Source organism: Castanea sativa, chromosome 11, assembly GCF_040712315.1.
Source record: "Castanea sativa cultivar Marrone di Chiusa Pesio chromosome 11, ASM4071231v1".
NCBI classification, from domain to species: Eukaryota; Viridiplantae; Streptophyta; class Magnoliopsida; order Fagales; family Fagaceae; genus Castanea; species Castanea sativa.
This window is the reverse complement of record NC_134023.1, coordinates 21,670,089-21,681,925: the sequence shown is the minus strand read 5'-3', so window position 1 is coordinate 21,681,925 and position 11,837 is coordinate 21,670,089.

The window sequence follows — 11,837 nt, the reverse complement described above, 5'->3', positions numbered from 1 at the left end:
TCCTTCACACCCGTCACCATCATGACATTGTATTTTGCTTCCAGGCCATGGTGATGATGAAGGGGCTTTTTGGCCGTTGTCTCAATCACGAGAGATCCATGGACTGTCTGAAAAAGAAAAACAAGATGATGGAGGAGGAGCTTTACGAGTTGAAAACCTATAAGATTAATATGGACAGGAAGCTCAAATGCTCGGAGCAGGTCAGAGAGGAGGTGGAAAAGGAGAATGGGCATCTGCGCGAGATTTTGAAGGACAAGGAGAAGCAGTTGACGGAGACAATGTCCAAACTTTACAACGCAAAGGAGATAGCCATTCAAGAATATCGCGATTCTGAACTCCTTCTGACGGAGCTTGGGAGCTCCTTTGCTGACGGGTTCGATGACGCCATCCGTCAGGTGAAGTCATCGTACCCTGATCTGGACATATCCCAAATATCCATTGACGCTTAAGGGCAAACACTTGTACAGTCCGTCCATTCAGAAAGTACAGACGAAGTGTTTGCCGTCACTACTCCAGCTGATGAAGGCGAAGCTCTTCCTCCTAGTTAGCAAAACGACGGTCCATTGGTCGGGAACTCTTCTCCAAAGAATGAATAGGATACTTGTTTTTTGTAAAAAATTCTTACCGTTGTAAGAGAACTTTGTTGAACCGTCGTTTGTAATTACTAAATTTAGCTTATCAAATCTTTTATTGCCTGTTGTTTGCTTACTATCTGTCAAATATTGTATGCTTGTTTATTTTATTCAGATAACCTGACTTCAAAGAAAATTTTATGCGTCCGTCCTTTATTCGGACTGGACTTTCAAATGTATTTTTAAGACCCGTCCACTTAGTGAACTAGATTTTCCATCCCTTTGGGGCGATCCGTCCATTTTATGGACCTAACAGGTTTCTATCCCTTTGGGACAATCCGTCCACCTTGTAGACTAGTAAATTTTCAACCCTTGGGTGATCCGTCCACTTTGTGGACTTGTATATTTTTCACCCTTTTGGGTGATCCGTCCACTTTGTGGACTTGTAGGTTTTTCACCCTTTGGGTGATCCGTCCACTTTGTGGACTTGTAGGTTTTTCACCCTTTGGGTGATCCGTCCACTTTGTGGACTTGTAGGTTTTTCACCCTTTAGGTGATCTGTCCATTTTGTGGACTTGTAGGTTTTTCACCCTTTGGGTGATCCGTCCACTTTGTGGACTTGTAGATTTTCATCATTTTGGAATGATCCGTCCACTTTTGGACTTGTAGATTTTCATCATTTTGGAATGATCCGTCCACTTTTGGACTTGTAGATTTTCATCAGCATGCGTTTTGTATTTTCTAAATAAAAATTCCTCTCATAAGTTCAACAAACCAAATTTGTCAATGGAAAAGAAAACTTGAGCTCTAAAAAGTAAAAGCTATGACTGTCTAAAATTAAACTAAAAAATAAGGCAGTAGGTATCGTCTTGTGACTGCTGCACTACTGGTAGTACTTCTTCAGGTGCTCCGTGTTCCAAGGATGGCCCAACTTCTTTCCGTCTAACGTCTCCAAGTAGTACGTTCCTTTCCTGCGTCACGAGATGATTCTGTACGGGCCTTCCCAGTTAGGACCCAGCTTTCCTAGGGATGCATCCTTCGTAGCGCCAAGCACTTTTCGTAACACTATATCTCCAACCTTGAAGTCCCGGTGCCGAACCTTAGAGTTGTAATGTTTTGCCATCATGTCCTGGTACCGCGCCAGTCTCTGGGCTGCTATCGCCCTGACCTCATCTACAAGGTCAAGCTCTAGACGTAATGCTTCAATATTCTTGCTCTCGTCATAGCTTTCCACGAAGTAGCTGGTCAATCCTATTTCTGCCGGTATGAGGGCCTCAGCACCGAATGCCAATTGAAACGGAGTCTCCCCTGTTGGTGTTCTTGCCGTTGTTCTGTACGCCCATAGTACACTTGGTAATTCGTCTGGCCATATCCCTTTTGCCCCCTCGAGCCGGGTATTGATGATCTTTAACAAGGACCGGTTTGTGACTTCAACTTGTCCATTGGCCTGTGGATGAGCGGGCGACGAGTAGTGATTCTTGATTCCCAGCTGAGAACAAAAGTCTCGGAACGCATCGTTGTCGAATTGCTTCCCATTGTCTGAAACGAGCACTCTCGGGATCCCGTATCGGCAAATGATACTTCTCCATACAAAGTTGCGAATGTTTTTCTCCGTGATAGTAGCAAGAGCTTCCGCTTCCACCCACTTGGTGAAGTAGTCGATACCAACTACCAAGAACTTCAGTTGTCTTGCCACTATTGGAAATGGACCCATAATGTCTAACCCCCATTGCGCGAACGGCCACGGGGCCGTCATGGGTGTGAGTTCCTCCGTTGGCTGTCTAATGAGATTGCCGAACCGTTGAAACTTATCGCAGGCTCTAACATACATATGGGCATCCTTCTGCATCGTCGGCCAGTAATATCCTGCTCGGAGTAGCTTATGTACCAGAGACCTTGATCCTGAGTGGTTTCCACAAATTCCTTCATGAACTTCCCTCATTACGTAGTCTGCTTCGTCATGGCCCAGGTATCTTAGATATGGTCGGGAAAATCCTCTTTTGTAGAGGATGCCTTTAATCAGTATGAACCGGGCAGCCCTAACCTTTAATTTCCTTGCGTCTACCTTGCTGTCTGGCACCTTGCCATCCTTGAGGTACGCCACAATTGGAACCATCCAATCGTCCTTAGTGCTTAATTCCTGCATTCGAACGTTATTTAGTAGCGATGAATGTTGGACGAAGGACAATACCTGTTCTGGAACGATCATGGGTTCGCCCGAAGCAGCCTTTGCGAGTCGGTCTGCATCCTGATTCTCTTCTCTTGGGATCTGAACTATCGTGAACTGGAGGTCGCTCGTTAGACCCTTCACTTCTCCGAGGTACCTTCTCATTCGTTCATTCCTGCAATCATAGCTCCCATTAACTTGGCTGGCTACGATTTGAGAATCGGAGTACACCACTGCCTTCCTGGCCCCGGCCGCTATTGCAAGTTCCAATCCTGCCACCAGGGCCTCATACTCTACTTTATTATTTGTCGTGGGGAACTCCAGACGGATCATGCAGTCAACCTTATCTCCTTCCGGGGTGTGGAGTACAACCCTGACTCCTCCTGCCTGCTTATTTGAGGATCCGTCTATGTGGATACTCCATGTGGGCGGCTCTTCTACCCCCTTATCGTCAGGTGTAGTGAATTCTGTAATGAAGTCTGCCAGTATTTGTCCTTTCAAAGCTGTTCGTGGCTTGTATTGGATATCGTACTCATTCAGCTCAATAGCCCACAAAGCCATCCGTCCGGCAGTTTCCGGATTGTTCATTGCTTTCCGTAATGGTTGATCTGTCAGGACTATTATTGTATGCGCTTGAAAATATGGCTTCAGTTTTCGAGCTGCAGTTACGAGTGCGAAGGCGAATTTCTCCATCCGTGGATATCTCTCCTCTACGCCTCATAGCGCCCGGCTTACAAAGTATACGGGCTTCTGTATCTTCCCTTCCTCTCTGATGAGAGCCGCACTCACCGCTGCCGATGAGACAGCAAGGTACAAGGATAACTCCTCCCCAGGCATAGACGGGCTAAGCAATGGCGGGGCAGAAAGATATGCCTTCAACTCTTCAAATACCCTTTGGCATTCGTCTGTCCACTCGAAAGATCTCCTTAGCGTTCTGAAGAAAGGGAGACACTTGTCTGTTGCTCTCGATACGAACCTATTTAAGGCTGCTATCTTCCCTGTCAGGCTTTGCACCTCCTTTACCGTCCTCGGAGGGGACAACTCCATAATTGCTTTCACTTTCTCTGGGTTGACTTCAATGCCCTGCTAGGACACCATGAATCCTAAGAATTTTCCAGCAGTAACTCCGAATGTGCATTTGCTGGGATTCAGCTTCATTCTATACGACCGAAGTGTGCCGAATGTCTCCTGGAGGTCCCTCAGATGATCGGACACCTTCGTGCTTTTCACCAACATATCATCCACATAGACCTGGACATTTCTGCCAATTTGGTGCGCGAACATTTTGTTCATTAACCATTGATACGTTGCTCCTGCATTCTTGAGCCCGAACGGCATCACCTTGTAGCAAAAAAGTTCCTGGCTTGTCACAATTGACGTTTTCTCTTGATCACCTTTATCCAAGTTGATTTGATTATACCCCGAGAAGGCGTCCATGAAGCTCATCAATTCATGTCTTGCAGTGGAGTCCACTAAGGTGTCAATGCGCGGGAGTGGGTAGCTGTCTTTAGGGCATGCTCTGTTCAAATCCGTGAAGTCAACACACATTCTCCACTTCCCGTTTGATTTCTTGACCATTACCACGTTTGCCAGCCATTCTGGGTAGTACACCTCTCGTATGAAGTTTTCTTCCCGTAGCTTCTGCACTTCCTCCGCTGCGGCTCGATCCCTTTCGGGGGCGAACACGCGTTTCTTTTGTCGGACTGGAGAGAACAAAGGTGACACGTTCAATTTATGGACTATGACTGCTGGATCTATTCCCGGCATGTCATCATGGCTCCATGCAAACACGTCTTGGTTTTCTTTGAGGAACAATAGGAGGGCATGTCAAACCGTTTGGTCAACCGAGGTTCCTATCCTGGTGGTTCGATCGGGCCTCGAATCGTCTAGTTGTACTTCTTCCAATGTCTCCACGGGTTCTGCCACTGTTCTCTGTTCTTCGATGTTCATTGTCTGTACATGGTCATTTATCTCCATCATGGCCACGTAACATTCCCGTGCAGTCACCTGATTTCCGCGCAGTTCTCCAACTCCATGTTTAGTGGGAAACTTGATCATCAGATGGTAGGTTGAAGTGATGGCCTTCCATGCGTTGAGAGTAGGACATCTGAGTATGGCGTTATATGCTGAGGAACAATCAACCACTAGAAAGGAGACATTTTTAGTTATCTGTTGTGGGTAGTCTCTTACTGTTACCGCCAATATGACGGATCCTAAAGGATGGACTCGAGTTCCCCCAAAGCCAACGAGGGGCGTGCATGCCGGGATCAGGCGCTCCTTTGCAATCCCCATCTGCTGGAACGCAGGATAGTAAAGGATGTCTGCTGAGCTCCCGTTGTCGACTAGAACTCGGTGGACGTTGAAGTCTCCTACCTGTATGCTAACCACAAGCGCGTCGTCATGGGGGTGGTGAAGGCGCCGGGCCTCTTCTTCAAAAAACTCGATACTGGAGTCGTTTCATCGTATTCTTTCTAGTGAAGGGCCCGTCGACTGGACACTGTGTACCGTCCTTAAATAGGTCTTTCTGGCCTTTTTGGACTATCCTGCTGAAGCCCTGCCCCCCATTATCATCTGTATGTCTGTTACCGGTGGTCTGGGACGCTCGTTTTCCTGTCTAGGATTCTGCTCCTAGGGTTGATCAGTTCTTTCCTTCCTCACGAACCTCTGCAACCTTCCCTGCCTTATAAGGGCTTCGATCTGTTGTTTCAAGTCATAACAGTCCGTCGTATCATGGCCGTGGTCACAATGAAAACGGCAATATCTATCTCTTGGCCTCTTGTTCGGATCTCCCTTCAACTTGCCCGGGAATGTCAAGCTTCCTTCATCTTTGATTTGCATTAGCACTTGGTCAATTGGGGCTGTGAGGGGGGTGAAACTTGTAAACCTCCCCGAAGGTGGTTTGGGTCTCCGATCTTCTCGTCGATCTCTGGTTCTAGCCATTTTTCGTCCGTTATCTGGTTTCGTATCTTCCTGTCTTTCCCTTTTCTTTGGTTTATAGTCGTCTCTGGCCAGCAAGGCATCCTCCACGTTCATATACTTCGTCGCCCTGTAATATACATCGGACATAGTCTTTGGGTCATTCTTGCATAGAGAAAACAAGAACTTACCCTCTCTTAGTCCGTTCGTGAATGCTGCCACGAGTATCTTGTCATCTGCCTTATCTATCGAGAGTGATTCTTTATTAAAACGGGCTATATAAGACCTCAATGTCTCGTCTTCTCGTTGCTTAATACCTAGTATACATGTAATAGACCTCTTGTGTCGATGACTTCCAATAAAGTGCGATACAAACTGCGCGCCTAATTCCTTAAAAGTGCCGATGGAATTGGGCGTCAGCCTACTGTACCAATCCCTTGTAGGTCCTTTCAGGGTAGTGAGGAAAGCCCTGCACATGATTTCGTCCGGTACACCCTGAAGATGCATTAGGGTTTTGAAAGACTCCAGGTGATCCAACGGGTCTTTGGATCCGTCATAGTTTTCCACATGGGGCATGCGAAACTTTATAGGAACGGGGCATGAATTCACCAACGCTGTGAACGGTGAATCCGTTCTATGGACTAGGTCGTCCAAGTTGCTGGATACCAGTCCTTTAAGGGTGTTCATCATCGCATCCATATGTTCCCTCATCTCCTGCATTTCGGTGGCTATGTGAGTCGGTACAGCGTCTAAGGCAAGTGGTTGATTGGTTTCTTGTCGCTCGGGTCTAGTCGGAGCATTGCTGCCCTAAGGTCTTTTCGCGTTCCTTCCTTTAGGACTAGCGCCCTCCTGATCTTCCTGCGGTGCACTCTGGTGTGCGGTCCTTTGCTGCAACTGTTCTTCCAAATCATGATTCTTCTTAGTGAGGCGCTCAACCGCCGCCGCAAGCGTTTTGACCTGCCTCTCCAGAGCGATGGCGCGCAGTTCATCGCCTTGATTGTTGTTCATTGCCATCGATCGGGTGAATGCCATGCAACTCTTTGTCTCAGGAATAGAGCGAGGCTAAAATAATCAGAAGATTTTCTTCTTCTGTCGTTTCCCACAGACGGTGCCAACTGATGATGCTGAAAATATCACCAGTGAGTTGCAAGCACCCCTCCGCCTAAAGCTATACTTGCAAAAAGAAAATAATCGACCTAAAGAGAGCACCGGTGTGGTGCCGGCCAAAAACCCTCCGAAGGTCAAGTTAGAATCTTATGTTTTTTACCCTAGAATGCCAGAGTAAAGAATGTTATGCGTACCTTCATATCTAGGGTTTCTGGGGTATTTATATTGAGTGGAATTACCTTTCTTTTAGGATACAACTTCCTTCTCAAGTTCCTTTCCATATAGGAGTCTTCCCAAACGTGTGTCGCAAGAAGTCCAAGTATGCACGTTTGCGTGGGGATAAAGCAAAAGCCCATTTGAAACATATCAAATGACATGCAACCCGGAATCTGCAATTAATTCATACATGACGGATACTAAGCAAAATCTAACCGTCATAGTCGTGTCACCTACGGTGTCGATCCGTCTTCATTCTCTCCGTCCCTTCAAGTTTTATGGGAATACCCGTCTCCTATTTTTATCTCCTTTAGTCTTATTTGCACAAAGTGCTTGATCTTCAAGACAATAAAACTAACATTGCATCATGATCCTGCATTATTGCAATTCCCCAGACTGCTTGATCATCAACAGTGAGGCAGAAACCTATACAAAGCAATCAAATACACAATTTCAGACTAATAAATGAACACCTGTTAAGATACACAAGAGGCTGTGATTAAGGAGACATCTTGCATCTTCTAGACGACTTATGAATTTCATAGAATGGTATTATAGCAACCAAGAAAGAGAAAACTTAAAGGAAACACCATGGCTGCTCAGGATTAGTGCCTACTTATGAGATAAATGACAACCAGCGGCCTACATTAGCAAATTTTTTTTCCCAGTATTACCGTATGTGAAAGAAAATTTTCTAGTCAATATCAAACTAGTCAATCAATAAATTGACAAACATCCTCTAGACTTCAAAAGGTTAGTTTAGACTTTACGTTATTATTTTGGTTAGATACAAATTCCCCTTGAGTTATATAGCACTAATTATTTATGTATTTACATGTTAACTTTTTACCAATTGTGGAAAGACATAAACATGGCATTGTTTTGGAAACTTGTGAAGATTCCTAGTTGAGTGTTGCGATTTAAGATGTGAATGCCTTGAGAGAACTAGTAGTACTCATGGACCCAAAAGATTGAGATTGCCAAGTGAGCTGGAAATACTTGCAAAGTCAATGAGCCCATGAGCAAGCCCATGTGCTGGTCACACACACACACACACACACACACACACAAAAAACTGATCTCTTATATTTGCTCAGAATCTCGAACTAATTTCATCCACAGTCCACTATGGAAAAGTAATATATGACATGCTTAGTGCTAACTGACCAAATCCCCTTTTTAGGGGGTCATTTTCCCTTAAGAGAGCACAACAAAGCTGGTTTGGTCAACATATTAGCCAAAATAGTTACAAATCAAAATGGTTCTAATATTCAAATAAGAACAAAACTCAAAGGTTGCCATTTTTTGAAATAGACAATAACCAAAAGCTTTAATCCTTATTCAAGGATGGACATTAGGCATGCCCTAAACCTATACAAGGCATGGTTTTAAACCATGCATTAATCAGACTTCACTTACCTCACATAACTACACTAACCCTTGAGTCCAAACTTTTGATTTAAGAAACAACAAATCCAAAAGGAGCTCTTGTGGATGTGGTAGTGCAGATAGCTCTCTCTCTCTCTCTCTCTCTCTCTCCAATTCCTTCGTTTTCCTCATTTTGCTATATTATAAGCATAATGAGACAAGGATCATTTGTGTTAATATTTTCCTTTTGTGAGTTAGTGTCTTTAAGCGTCCGTTTGGTTGGTAGGATGAAAAAGTGAGAGAATAGATAGGGAAATGATAGAAAAGTGAAGGGATGGAAGAGATTTTAGTTTTATCTTGTGATATTTGTTTTGGGGTGAAAAGTGGAGGGATGTTAAACTTTTTGATTTGGTTAAAAAGAAAAATAAGAGGATAGAAAATGTTGTCATGCTTCTATTGAATATATATATATATATTACTAGGAAAACAAATTGGAGTTATGAACAGCTTCGTTGAACTTAGAAACATAAAAATGTGTCAATTGAGATTTGAGATGCAAACATTGCTTGAAAATATTCGCTGATCTGATAAAGAAGATTCAAAACAAAGTGATGTTAAAACTTAGCTTTGAAGCAACATGAACTGAAGATCAGCCCCCAAGAATAAAATGGTTGCGTTTTACAACAAAGACCCTGGCTTAAAATAAAACGACAGCGTTGCACTTAAGGCACTCTGACCTAAAGTGTGAATACGTTCAAATGAAGACATGCGTTTCTCACGTGCCATAAGTTTCAATTTGTTAACTTATGGCCTATTTGGATGTTTAAAAAAGGAGGGGGAGTAGAGTAGAGGGAAGGGGAGTAATTCAATTACCTTGTTTGGGAGTTTTTTAAGGAATGAGGGGGAGGGGTTTGAAGGGGTTTCAACTACCTCCAACCCCCTCATTTTTAATTCCCCCAAATTGGAGAGATTTGGAGGGAGAGTAGAACACATAAAATTATTGATAAAGTAAATTACCTAATTTACCCTTATTATATTTATAAAATTACAATGTTAAAAACAAGGGGAAGGGCTAATTACTCCCTTCTCCCTTACTAATTATAAAAACATCCAAACAAGGTGGAGGATAATCATTCTCCTCTACTCTCCTCCCCACTACTCCCCTCCCCTCTACTCTCCTCTACTCTCCTCCCTCTCTAAACTCCCAAACAGGCCATTAAGTCGATCTCTTTTCTCTATCCCATCCCTTACGGTTTGGGAAAACTACCCTCCAATCCAAACTTGAAGAAAACAAAAACACTTCCCCCTCTTGACATGTAATTGAGCAAACTTTGTTAAATTAGTATTAAAAATATTATGTACTAACCTAGGTGGATTTTTAAAATTATCTTATTTCATAATTTAAATTAATTATTTTAAATTTTTATTTAAAATGTATTTTAAAATATTAAGTGTGAATTTTTCTTATTATTCTTTTTTTTAACAGATTATGGAGAGATTTTCTGTTGTAAGCAAGGCGGCCCTAGGCCTAGGCCACTTAGGTCATCGCCTAGCCCCCCCTCCCCCCCCCCCCTAGAGAAAGGCCCCAAAAATTGGGGCAAAATTTGATATATATATTTTTTGAGATGTAGGAAAAAAAATTAGTTTTCCATCTTTTTTCTACATTTATGAAGTCTTAAAGAATTGAGTAATACTAGAGATAATACAACTTTAAATATATGAGTCTCTCACCATGCACCCTTGGTGCAGTGGTCACTCTACAAGTATAGATGTTTGTGGAGTGCGGTGGGTAAGAGCCAAGTTCAAGTCTCCAAAAGGGAGCTTTACACACATATACACTTAGATTAGACTAGAGTAAAAATTCTATCTTGTATCAACACACACACACACACACACACACATATATATATGGGTCTTACAAATATATGTGTTACTAATCATGAAAAATAATTTAGATTGAAAAATGCTAGAAATACTATAAATTTAAGTACATGGGTCTTATAAATTAATGGGACAATTAATATGATTTATGGACATTAACAATTTATTAAATACATTTTTGAATTACTTTTTGTGATTGTTGATATATCTTTGTAAGCCTCATGTTGTAAAATTTATAATATCTCTAACATCATATATTCAAATATTTGTTTATTATTTTCTTAAAGTGTCACTAATCACATTCATTGTTACATCATTTGTAAGTTTTTTTTTTTTTTTGTATTAAAATTTGTTATAGCTTTAGTATTTTTCCAACAAAAAAAAAACATAATACAAAATAAAAAGAATTGATTTTTATTATATAAAAATTATGATATTAAACACTAGTTAAATTTTATTTAGGTAGGTTCCTTAAAAAAAATATTTAAGTGATAATAAAAAGACCTCATTTAAATATATCGCCTTAGGCCTCCAATTTTGTTGGTCGGCCCCTAGTTGCAAGTGTTTTGATGCTTGATAAATTTTTCATTTTTTATTCTAAATTTATCATTTATTTATTTTTAGTAGCAATGGTTAAATTTTTGTAAAGAGATTCTAATGAAAATTTAGAACATTTCATTACTAATATAAACAGAAGGGGGCTGGAGTGTTAATTTCTTCGAATCTTAAGAGAGGGGAGTGCTTTTTCCCTTCAAATTTAGGGTGGAGTGTCATTTTTCCAAACTTGGAAAAGGAGTGTAATTACTCCCATTTTATTTTTATTTTTAAAAAAAAATAAATAAATAAATAAAATAAAAGAGGAGTTCGCTAGATTACGCTAGCCTCCAGGCCGGGCTCTCAGGTTAAACCTTTCCTTTTTAGATGCAACCAATCCTTATGGATGCCCACCTACGGACTCCTGTTGATAGCAGGACTGGAACCTAAGTGGGTTAGAATTTTTATTCCTTCTTCATCAAGGCTCTGTTCGGCTGTTCCTGTGTATATAAAACGGAGCTTTAGACTATTGTAGACTATCTCAAATGGTGAAGCGCATTGGCTGTCATTCTTTTCCTAATAAATTTAAAACTTAAAAAAAGCTTGTAATCTCAAAAGGCAGAATGTAGTTAAAGCAAAAGTCATAAAGTGAAGCAAAAATTATGAAGTGAAAATAATAAAGATTCTGTTTCTTCAGTCCATGACTAATCCATTTGGGAAATAAAATTACACTAAAGAAGCGGTCGACAAGGGCTGCTACTCATTCACTGTTTTTCTGAGGAAGAAACTAAGAAAAAGGCTACTCATTCTCACACTCATTATGAGTTGTTATTTGCTCATATTTAACTATTCTTGCTCCACATAAAAAAAATAAAAATAAAAAACCACTATACATGCTCAATAATTTGTGTCACGTACATATATGCTCACCAATATCCACAGTGTTCCTTGCTTGTGCAAACCAGGTACGTTGTAGTACTACACCATGCAACTTACTATGCTCGCATGTTCATACCAAGAGGAGCAAACCTTGCAACTGGTGCCTCGTTTTCCAACTGCTATGCGTTGTGTTCGAG